The sequence below is a fragment of the Aotus nancymaae genome, unplaced genomic scaffold, assembly GCF_030222135.1.
Source record: "Aotus nancymaae isolate 86718 unplaced genomic scaffold, 86718_ANA_hifiasm-v0.15.2.pri h1tg000040l, whole genome shotgun sequence".
NCBI classification, from domain to species: domain Eukaryota; kingdom Metazoa; phylum Chordata; class Mammalia; order Primates; family Aotidae; genus Aotus; species Aotus nancymaae.
The window spans coordinates 17,891,384-17,899,896 of record NW_026988454.1 but is presented as its reverse complement, the minus strand read 5'-3'; the positions used below and the strand labels follow the sequence as shown (position 1 = coordinate 17,899,896).

Below are 8,513 nucleotides of genomic sequence, written 5' to 3'. Positions count from 1 at the left end.
AAATTTTCTCTTCTTTTGTGACCAGCCTGTAGTATGCTTGTCTCACTTTAGAGAATTCGCTACTCAAAGTCTTTGCATATATTTAAATTGGATTATTTTGCTTTATAATGTTGAGTGGTAGGAGTTCTTTACATATTCAGGATACCAGTCCCTTACTAGATATATGATTTTCAAATATTTTCTCCATTTTAAAATTGTTTTTACCTTCTCAATGGAGTCCTTTTCGAAGCACAGAAGTTTTACATTTGCATGAAATGAAATTAAACGACATTTTGTTTTTCCGTTTGCGTTATTGGCATATAGTACTTAAGAAGCGTTTGCCAAATCTGGGGTCACAAACATGTACTGCTGGAAGGAATATCTCTGTGCCATTCGCCTCTGCACATGCTTTGGAGGTCAGCGGGACTGGCTCTGTAACAACTGCCACAAAATGGGGGGCGGGGAAACCGGGCCTGAAGGCCCCACTGGCCACTCCTACAACCAGTATTCTCAGAGATACCATCAGAGAACGAACACTAATGCTAATTGTCCAGTTGGGTGCTTCATGCCTTTAGATATACAGGCTGACAGAGAAGATTCCCAAGAGTAAATCTTTCCAACGCAGAGGAACAAGCATGTCTCTCTGCCAAGATCCATCGAAACTGGAGTGATGTTAGCAGACCCATCTTAGAGTTCTCATCTCTTTCTTTAGCCCTTTGCTTTGGAGGGAGTTCTCTAGCTTCAGCTCAACTCACAACTTCTCCAAGCATCACCCTGGGAGTGTCCTGAGTCTTCTTATGAATGGGAGCTGCACACTGCCTGTGCCAATGCCGCTCAGTATTTTAAATGAAGTGATTCTAACTTGCGATTTGGTTTGGGATCAATAGGAAAGCATATACAGCCAACCAAGATGCAAAATGTATTGAAATGATGTGACCAAAATTTTAGGTAGGAAAGTTACTCAAACACTTCTGCTTTCACTTCAGTGTCTGGCCCGCGATACTGCAGGGACAGCATGTCCTTGTTCTGTGATATTTTAAATATCCACAGTACTCCCTTTTCCCAAATGATCCTAGTAATTACCCAGAAATATCTTTCTCTTACCTGTAATTTATCAATTTTCCCCGTATTTGTACATTGAAAAATTGTATTGAAAACACTTAGTATGCAGTTGATAAGAGGAATGTGGTATAATTATGGTTGGTGATTATTTTTTATACCGCATGTGCCAAAGGTTTACTACTGTGGAAAGACAACTGTTTTAATAAAAGATTTATATTCCAAAAACACACAAAAAATTACTGCTCTATTTTCTTCCGAGACTTTCACAGTTTCATGTCTTAGGTGGACATCTGCCATTCATCTAGAGCTAGTTTCTGTGTGTGCTGGAAGTAAGGGTCCGCCTCATTCTTCTGCATGCGGCACCCAGTGGTCCCAGCACCACTCACTGTAGTGTAGGACGCACCTGCCCCACCTCCTATCCCTCCCTCCTGCACTTGACGTCAGAACTGCGTCCCGCTGAATGGTTCTCCCGGGGTTTCCACCAATGAAATCCGTCCTGTGAATCCCATGGAGGCACCTAGGGATGAAGGCGCTTAGGGATGAAATATACTTTTTAGGACCCAAGTTCCTCGGAAACGACTCCAGACTGGGAAGACGCTCCCATTCTCAGGATCCAGGCTTCACGTTGAGGGGAGGGCATTCAGGACGTCCTATTAAGGCTTCTCCCGACCCATGGCGTTACCGGGCTCCTCACAGGACTAGGCCTGGAGCCTCTGGCTCCCATGGCTGCTGCCTCTCCGTTTTCAGGACCCCAGGAGGGGAAGGGAGGTGGGAGCCCCGCTGTTCCTGGGGCGCAGCGCCTGGAGATAAACGCGTTCATGGTGTGGAGCTCCGCTCAGCGCCGCCAGATGGCGCCGCAGAACCCTAAAATGCACAACTCGGAGATCTTAAAGCGCCTGGGCGCGCGTGGAAGCTGCTGGGCAGGGACGAATAGCGGCCCTTCGTGGAGGAGGCCAAGCAGCTCCGCGCTCCGCACCTGCGCGACGACCCCGACACAAGCACAGTCCTCGGTGCAAGGCCGAGAGCAAGGGCGCCGGACCTTCCCGCTGCGGACAGAGAAGAGGCAGCCTGGCTGGCGGAGGCCCGCTCTGGGGGTCAGGAAACGCTACCACCCAGGGGAGCAGAGGCTTAGGGTACAGACCCCCCAACTATGCGACAACCTACTTGTCCGGCAGCTATGGCTCTTCCCACTGCAAACTGGAGGCCCCCTCACCGTGCTCCCTCCCTAAGAGTGACCATAGGCTCCAGGGGGAGCTGCTGCCCCCCATTTCCCCTACCTGCCCCCCTGGCCCTCCCACTCCATGCAACCCTCCCCTTTCTGGTGCCTCCACGCCCCTAACCCACCTCTAACCCACATGGATGCAGACCTCACCGGACCGGCCTCCTCCGCCAGCAGGTGTTGGGCCCTTGACACCGCCTGGGGAAATGAATTCAAGGACAAGCAGGAAATAAAGGACAGAGATTTATTATAAAAGGAAAAGTACACACTCAAGTGAAAAGAGTGCAGGGGAGCTCGAGAGAGAGGCCAGTGAGGGCCCACCCTGCCGGCACCTCCGTGGGCCGACTGGGCACAGACCTGATGGTTCTTAACACTGCCTTCCTTCTGCTCCCTTCCCAGAAATCACTGTGAGATTTCATGATAGGTTTAAAGTGAAGAAGATAAGGTAGAATCACTTCAGATCTCTAATTAGTCTATCACATGAAACCCTTTCGTTCTTCTCACATCCATCTACTTTTTTATCCACCTCCCTACCAAAAACTGTCAAGTGTCCATGCAAACTGGCTTTAGGTCCCAATTTGGGGCCTGCTGGAGTTCTGGCCTGGGCATCAGCAGTTGGCAGCATGCAGGCAGGGCAGTGTGTGATGGACTGGGGAGCACAGGTGTCCACCTGGGTCCACGTGTGACCTCCATCCTGTCGCTGATGGAAGATTTTCAGATGAGGCACATGTGTCTGAACTGAGAAGGCAGGCCTCCATCTTCCCAGAGGTTCCTGCCCAGATGCCGCTGAAGAGATGTGTCCAGAGATGTGTCCAACCTGCATTCCTGGCTCCCCCGTTCACAGACTGCCCTTCTCCAGGGCTCTGTGCCTGTGCTGGGAAGGAAGCGACCATGGGAAGGAAACAACTGTGTAAAACTGCTGTCGATAAATGACACCCAGCCCTTTCAGCTAAAAAAAAAGAAATAAATGTACTACTTTTTCAATTTATGTGAAGTATTTTCTTAAACAGCTATGAAATTACTAGGTCATAAATATTTATTGTTTGGTCCTAATTAATTAATACATTCTTGGGTATTTCTTTTGTTTTGGGGTTGTCTTGAAAATGTTATGGAAGCGACTTCTGGATTATCCTGGACCACTCCGGGCCATATTCGCAGGCTCTGCCTCCTGCGAGAATGCTCACCTCCTTGAAGCCGGGACTCACATGTCACCTTCTTTGGAAACCTTCCTGTTCAGTTCAGGCTTCTGAGGACCTGGGGGATCTCATCCCACTCTTCCTCTTCACAACTTTGTCCCCTGTCCCCTGTCCCCTGAATCATCTGTCACTTTCCTATGTCCGATGCAATGCACCTGCTCATTATGTTCACCTGTCCCCACTGGAGTCCCCACTGGAGCAGGGATTTTGTCTGATTTCCTGAGGGAAGCATGCACAGCACAGCTCATTTTTGGTGCTGAGGCTGTACGAACCCTGTGAGTGAGTAAATCAGAGGCAGTGACTGGGGCAGGGGCCTCTTTCTTGTTGACATGTTCACTACATTTTAGATGGTAACTTAGGACATGGTGGGACCAGTGTTTTCTGGGCACAATAAATCAGGACATGTGGTGAAGATAAGAAGTGGAAAGGAATGTTAGGTGGAAGAATATGAATTTTCTTTCCTTCCCTTTTTTAAGATGCCAAACTTTATTGTAAACCATTTTACAATGCAAGTACATCATCTTCCCTTTCATTTCAAAAACATGTCGCATGAATCTCAACACCACTGATTAAACACGCCCACCGGATGGCAGCTGAACTGGGCCATGGTTTTGCTTAGATAGGTCTGATTTCTAACAAACTTCAGGAAAAGAAAAATTAAATTTAAAACAACCCAACCAACTAATCAACCCACCCACCCACCACCCAGGAGCTCAAGGTGCTTGTGGAAATTCAGACCAAAAACCAAGCCCCTCAGAGCTGCCAGTGTTTCACAGAGAGCTCTGCACTCTTAGCTGCAAGCATGTGAAACTTCTAAAAGCCAGCCCTGCACGCTACCCTACCCAGCAGCTGCTCTGGCCAGTGGGAAGCTCCTAGCACTGCATATCTTAGCTTGGCTGCAAAAAGGCCAGTGAACTGCAGTCTGGAGGGCAGAGTGGGCTGCCAGCTGGGCGCTGCTCCCTCCAGGGTTCCAAGGCAGCCTTTGGACATCACCTTGGGGCCACATTCTCCAGGCTTACACTGCCTAAGGGCAATCACAGCTCGGATTTGAGCCTTTTAATATTTTCCTCGAAGAGAGAGGCAGGACAGGTGACATTAACCCATGACTCCCTGTTGCCAGGGAGGACGCAAGTTAAAGCTTGAGAAAGGAGGCCACCAACATGGCCAAAGGGCCACAGACCCTCCTCTTGCATGTGTTCAAGCCGAGTGGACCAAGAAGCCACCACACCTGGGATCTCACCAACATCCCCCCTTGTCATTGTCAACATCCCTCTGACAGCAAAAGGAAATAACAGTACCATCCACCTCTTCCATTCGGATATGACAGTTCTACCTCATTAGTTTATATCCAATAATTATAAGAAGTTTGTTCATGACCTTGACTTGCAAGGTTCCATCATAGGTGGCTTGGCTGAGGTGCAGATTTGGAAAAATTGGATTCATAGCACACAATATCTGCCAACGTCCCATCATTTCTCAAGCATGGTGATGGATGCCATGTGGCCAGGTGTAGGGCTGATGGCACAGGGTCATGGGGTGTCCCTTATGCTGTGCTGAGGCACAGGATCTGAGAAATAAAGAGACAGGACACAGGAGTACAAGGAAAATGCAGCTGGGCTCGGGGGGCCAAGCCACCTATGAGCAGAGTCAGGTGAGGCCCCGAGTGTCCAGAAGCATGAGTATTTATTGTGTATGGGTTAGGGGCAGGGCAGTGAGTGAAATCATCTTTAAAGATAGTGATAGGGTCGTAGGCAATAAAACAAGGGGTCCACCTGCATTAGGTCACCTAGGCTGGGAGGTGGACAGTGCGCAGCAAGGGGCCCATTCCCATCAAGGCAAGGGCTGTGTGCAGTAAGGGGTCCACCCCATTATGTCACCGAGGCATGGAGGTGGGCCGTGCTCAGTGAAGAGGGTGCAGTGTGCAATACCTCTATCTATGGGCAAGCTACTAAGAAGATTTATAGGAGGATGCTTTAAGTCACATAGCAGTGACAGAGCTGTCAGGGTCTATGCCACCTGCTGGCAGCTTCCAGTGAGTTCTATAGGGGAATGATTTTTGAGCAGCACAGTAACAAGAGCTGATAAAGTTCACAGTCACCAAGGTGGATTGCCGTTCTGAGGGCAGCCTTCCACAAGAACTGGAGCAAGGTCCTACAGCTCCTTTATCAGGAGGAGTGGCTCTTGCCCCAAGCCTGCCATCCAGTGGGTATCTTTACGATACTGAACGCTGCCACCTGGGCCATGGATTCTTATCCTGGTATAACTGTTTTCCCTTAAATCATGCTCTGCACTGTGTCTGCTCTAGGCATTTCTCCGATTATAAGCTGCTTATTCCTTCATTCATGCTCTGTACTGTATCTACTCTAGGCATTCCTCTGATTATAAACTAAGATATAGTTATATATATATATGGAAATAACTGAGTGGTAAGATATTCTTTAGGCACTCATTCTATGAACTAACATATGATTATCCATAGAGGATTGTATAAAGGGAAATAACTGAGTTGTAACACTATAAACTGAGATATTCTCCAGGTCTTAATTGTGCCAGGATTCTGCTTAGCTCTCCTTCCTCGGTACCTATATGAGGGGTTACCCACAGCCAGGTGAGGAGCTGCACCTTGTAAAGCACTTTGGAGCAGGTGGTGAGGAAACGCATCCCAGGGAGGGAGGGCAGATAGGGAGGAAGTCCTGACTATGCCCTCTGATCCACCCTCATGGGATGGTGCACCACGGAAGAGCCCCCAGTGACTGCAGGAGTTCGGTTCACGGCTTTCACGGATTATGGCTCTCCTATCCCCTGGCCTGTTTGGAAATGTTAGGAGCTCAAGACTGAAAATGAAGCTCCGATTCTGAGCTCTAGAAAGGTGGAATAAACAGCTGCAGACACAGGTTGTTCAAACCAAAATGAAACAGGAGTGGAGGGATTAGAACTGAGTCAGTGATGCCATGGGGAATGACCGTCCTGCCAGGAACATGAGTCCTGGTCTTCCCAAATTCGACTCAGATTGGCCTTGTTCCAGCCACTCTTCCCCACTAGAGAGCTTCTGGGGAAATATCGGCTTCAGCTCCATAACTGTGGGATCGGAGGGAGCACAGAGAGTCAGTTCAAGCTGGAACTACACAAGACCCCAGGCAGACTCCAATTTCAGGCACTGCCTGGCCTGCTGGCCACGAGGCCCACACTGGCACAGTTGCCTCCTTCTGCAGTTACAGTCCCTGCTCCTCTCAGCACCCTGGCTCTGCACTCCTGGTGGAACACGGGCTGAGAAGGCCTCCCTAATGCTGGCCTCCAAGTCCAGGACAGGCAGGACTCTGACAGACAGAGAGCAGTCCAGGGCACCTGGTTTAACAGCTGGGTTCACGTGCCACAATTCAGACTCAATTTGGCCACAATTCAGACTCAATTTGCTTAAGTGAAATGCATGTTCATGAAGGCCTAACAGGAAGGTTCTAAGTGGAGTGGCCTCCTCTGCACTTGTCTCACTGAAAGTCCAGGCTGTCCTCTCCTAGCTCACAGCTTAGGAGTGTGGCGCTGTGTCCAGAGGCTGGCTCTGAAGGCTGCGGCAGCAGGGACTGAGAGGGCGAGACCATTTTCAACCATGATGGGAGGCTCTGCAGAGAGGGAAGGAACGTACAGGAGTTGGGTAGACTTGAATCCTCTTGTAGCAGAAGCGGCGGTGGGAAACGGATCTCTCGAACACTGAATACAGGAGGAAAGGAGTTTTATTCGGCTGGGAGCCTGAGCATAATTGTCCAAAGCTCAGCTCATCTAACAAAGGAAGGTTCTGCCTTTATATAGGCTTATACTTTAGATATTACACGTGGAAGAATCTTAGGTTTATTGCTTTAGAAATCACATATGAAAAGGGTCTCAGTTTACAGCTTCAGGAATCACATAGGAAAAGGTTTCGGTTCATAGTTTTAGGACTCACATGTTGAAAGGTTTCTGGTTTGATCTTGTTTTAAGTACAAATAGTGCCTTCTGGAGTTTCCCCAAGACCCAGCCTGCCACCTACAGGAAGGTGAAACAGGAGGCGCCAGTCGGTCAGCCTTTTCTTCTATTGAAATGCAGTGTGATATAGTCAAAGGGGAAGTTGATCTGAGATGCCTGGGTCTCCCTCTTCACCCTGGACACAGAGACCTCTTAGCTAAGCTTCTTTCTCAGTCAGATTTAACCAAGACCTCTAATCTGCCAGCAGGAATGCTAGAGCTTTCCGGCCCTAGGCAGAGTCCTGCCTGTTCCACACACTCCGAAGCTCCTGTATTTGCATCCAGACTAGCTGCTCCAAGCTTGGGTCTGACCTTCACAGAACCACTGTGTTGGCTGATTCCAGAGAAGGGCTGTCCTCCTTCCCTCCTCAGTCATTTGTCTCATCTTATCTAGGGGGATCACCTAGCAATATTCCAAATAGAAAACTCCCGACATTTTCCTCCTGCTAGCCCACACCCCGTGAAAGGCAAACAAACCCATTAAAAAGAGTTTTTAAATACAGTAGTATGAAAATGTAACTTAAAAACAGAAGTCAAACAGCATACAGAAGACTTAAAAATCTCTGTTTAGTCCCATAAGTACTTTGTAGGAAATAAACACATACCCCAACCCAGTAACACTGTCACAGCTCATCAAACCAGCTTCAGAAATCAACAGTTACAAAAGTCATTTCCAGTAAGAAAGCATTCCGGTTCTAGATTGGTCAATGAATCACTTTTAGCCTGAAGGCGTTCTGAGCGGCACCACAGTGAGGGGACCCACCCACCATCTGTGTGCCTGTGCTTCCTTCCACCTTGCCACCTAGTGGGACACAGGGCAGGGCCTTGGGTTCCTCAAAACACCGGGCCAACACAACTCCTCCCTTGCCTATTTGGTCAGTGTTTGTAAAGCAAGTGAAACTGCTCCTCTTTCCTCTTTTTAAGTCACAGTAGTCTGGGGGCAGAGACACCGAGAGGAGCAGAAGTAGAAAGGAAGGGCAGAGAGGGGAAGGAATGACGCTGCAGGGTGACCTCTGAACACCTGTGGCCTGCAGGGCCCTCTGTCACCCCCATGGGAATGTG

At 48.9% G+C, this 8,513-nt stretch overlaps 1 pseudogene; it reads left to right on the top strand.

The window, feature by feature from the left end:
- Positions 1 to 1,713: 1,713 nt before the first annotated feature.
- LOC105718018 (protein SOX-15-like) lies at positions 1,714 to 2,391 on the top strand (annotated as a pseudogene).
- The last annotated feature ends 6,122 nt before the right edge of the window (positions 2,392 to 8,513 follow it).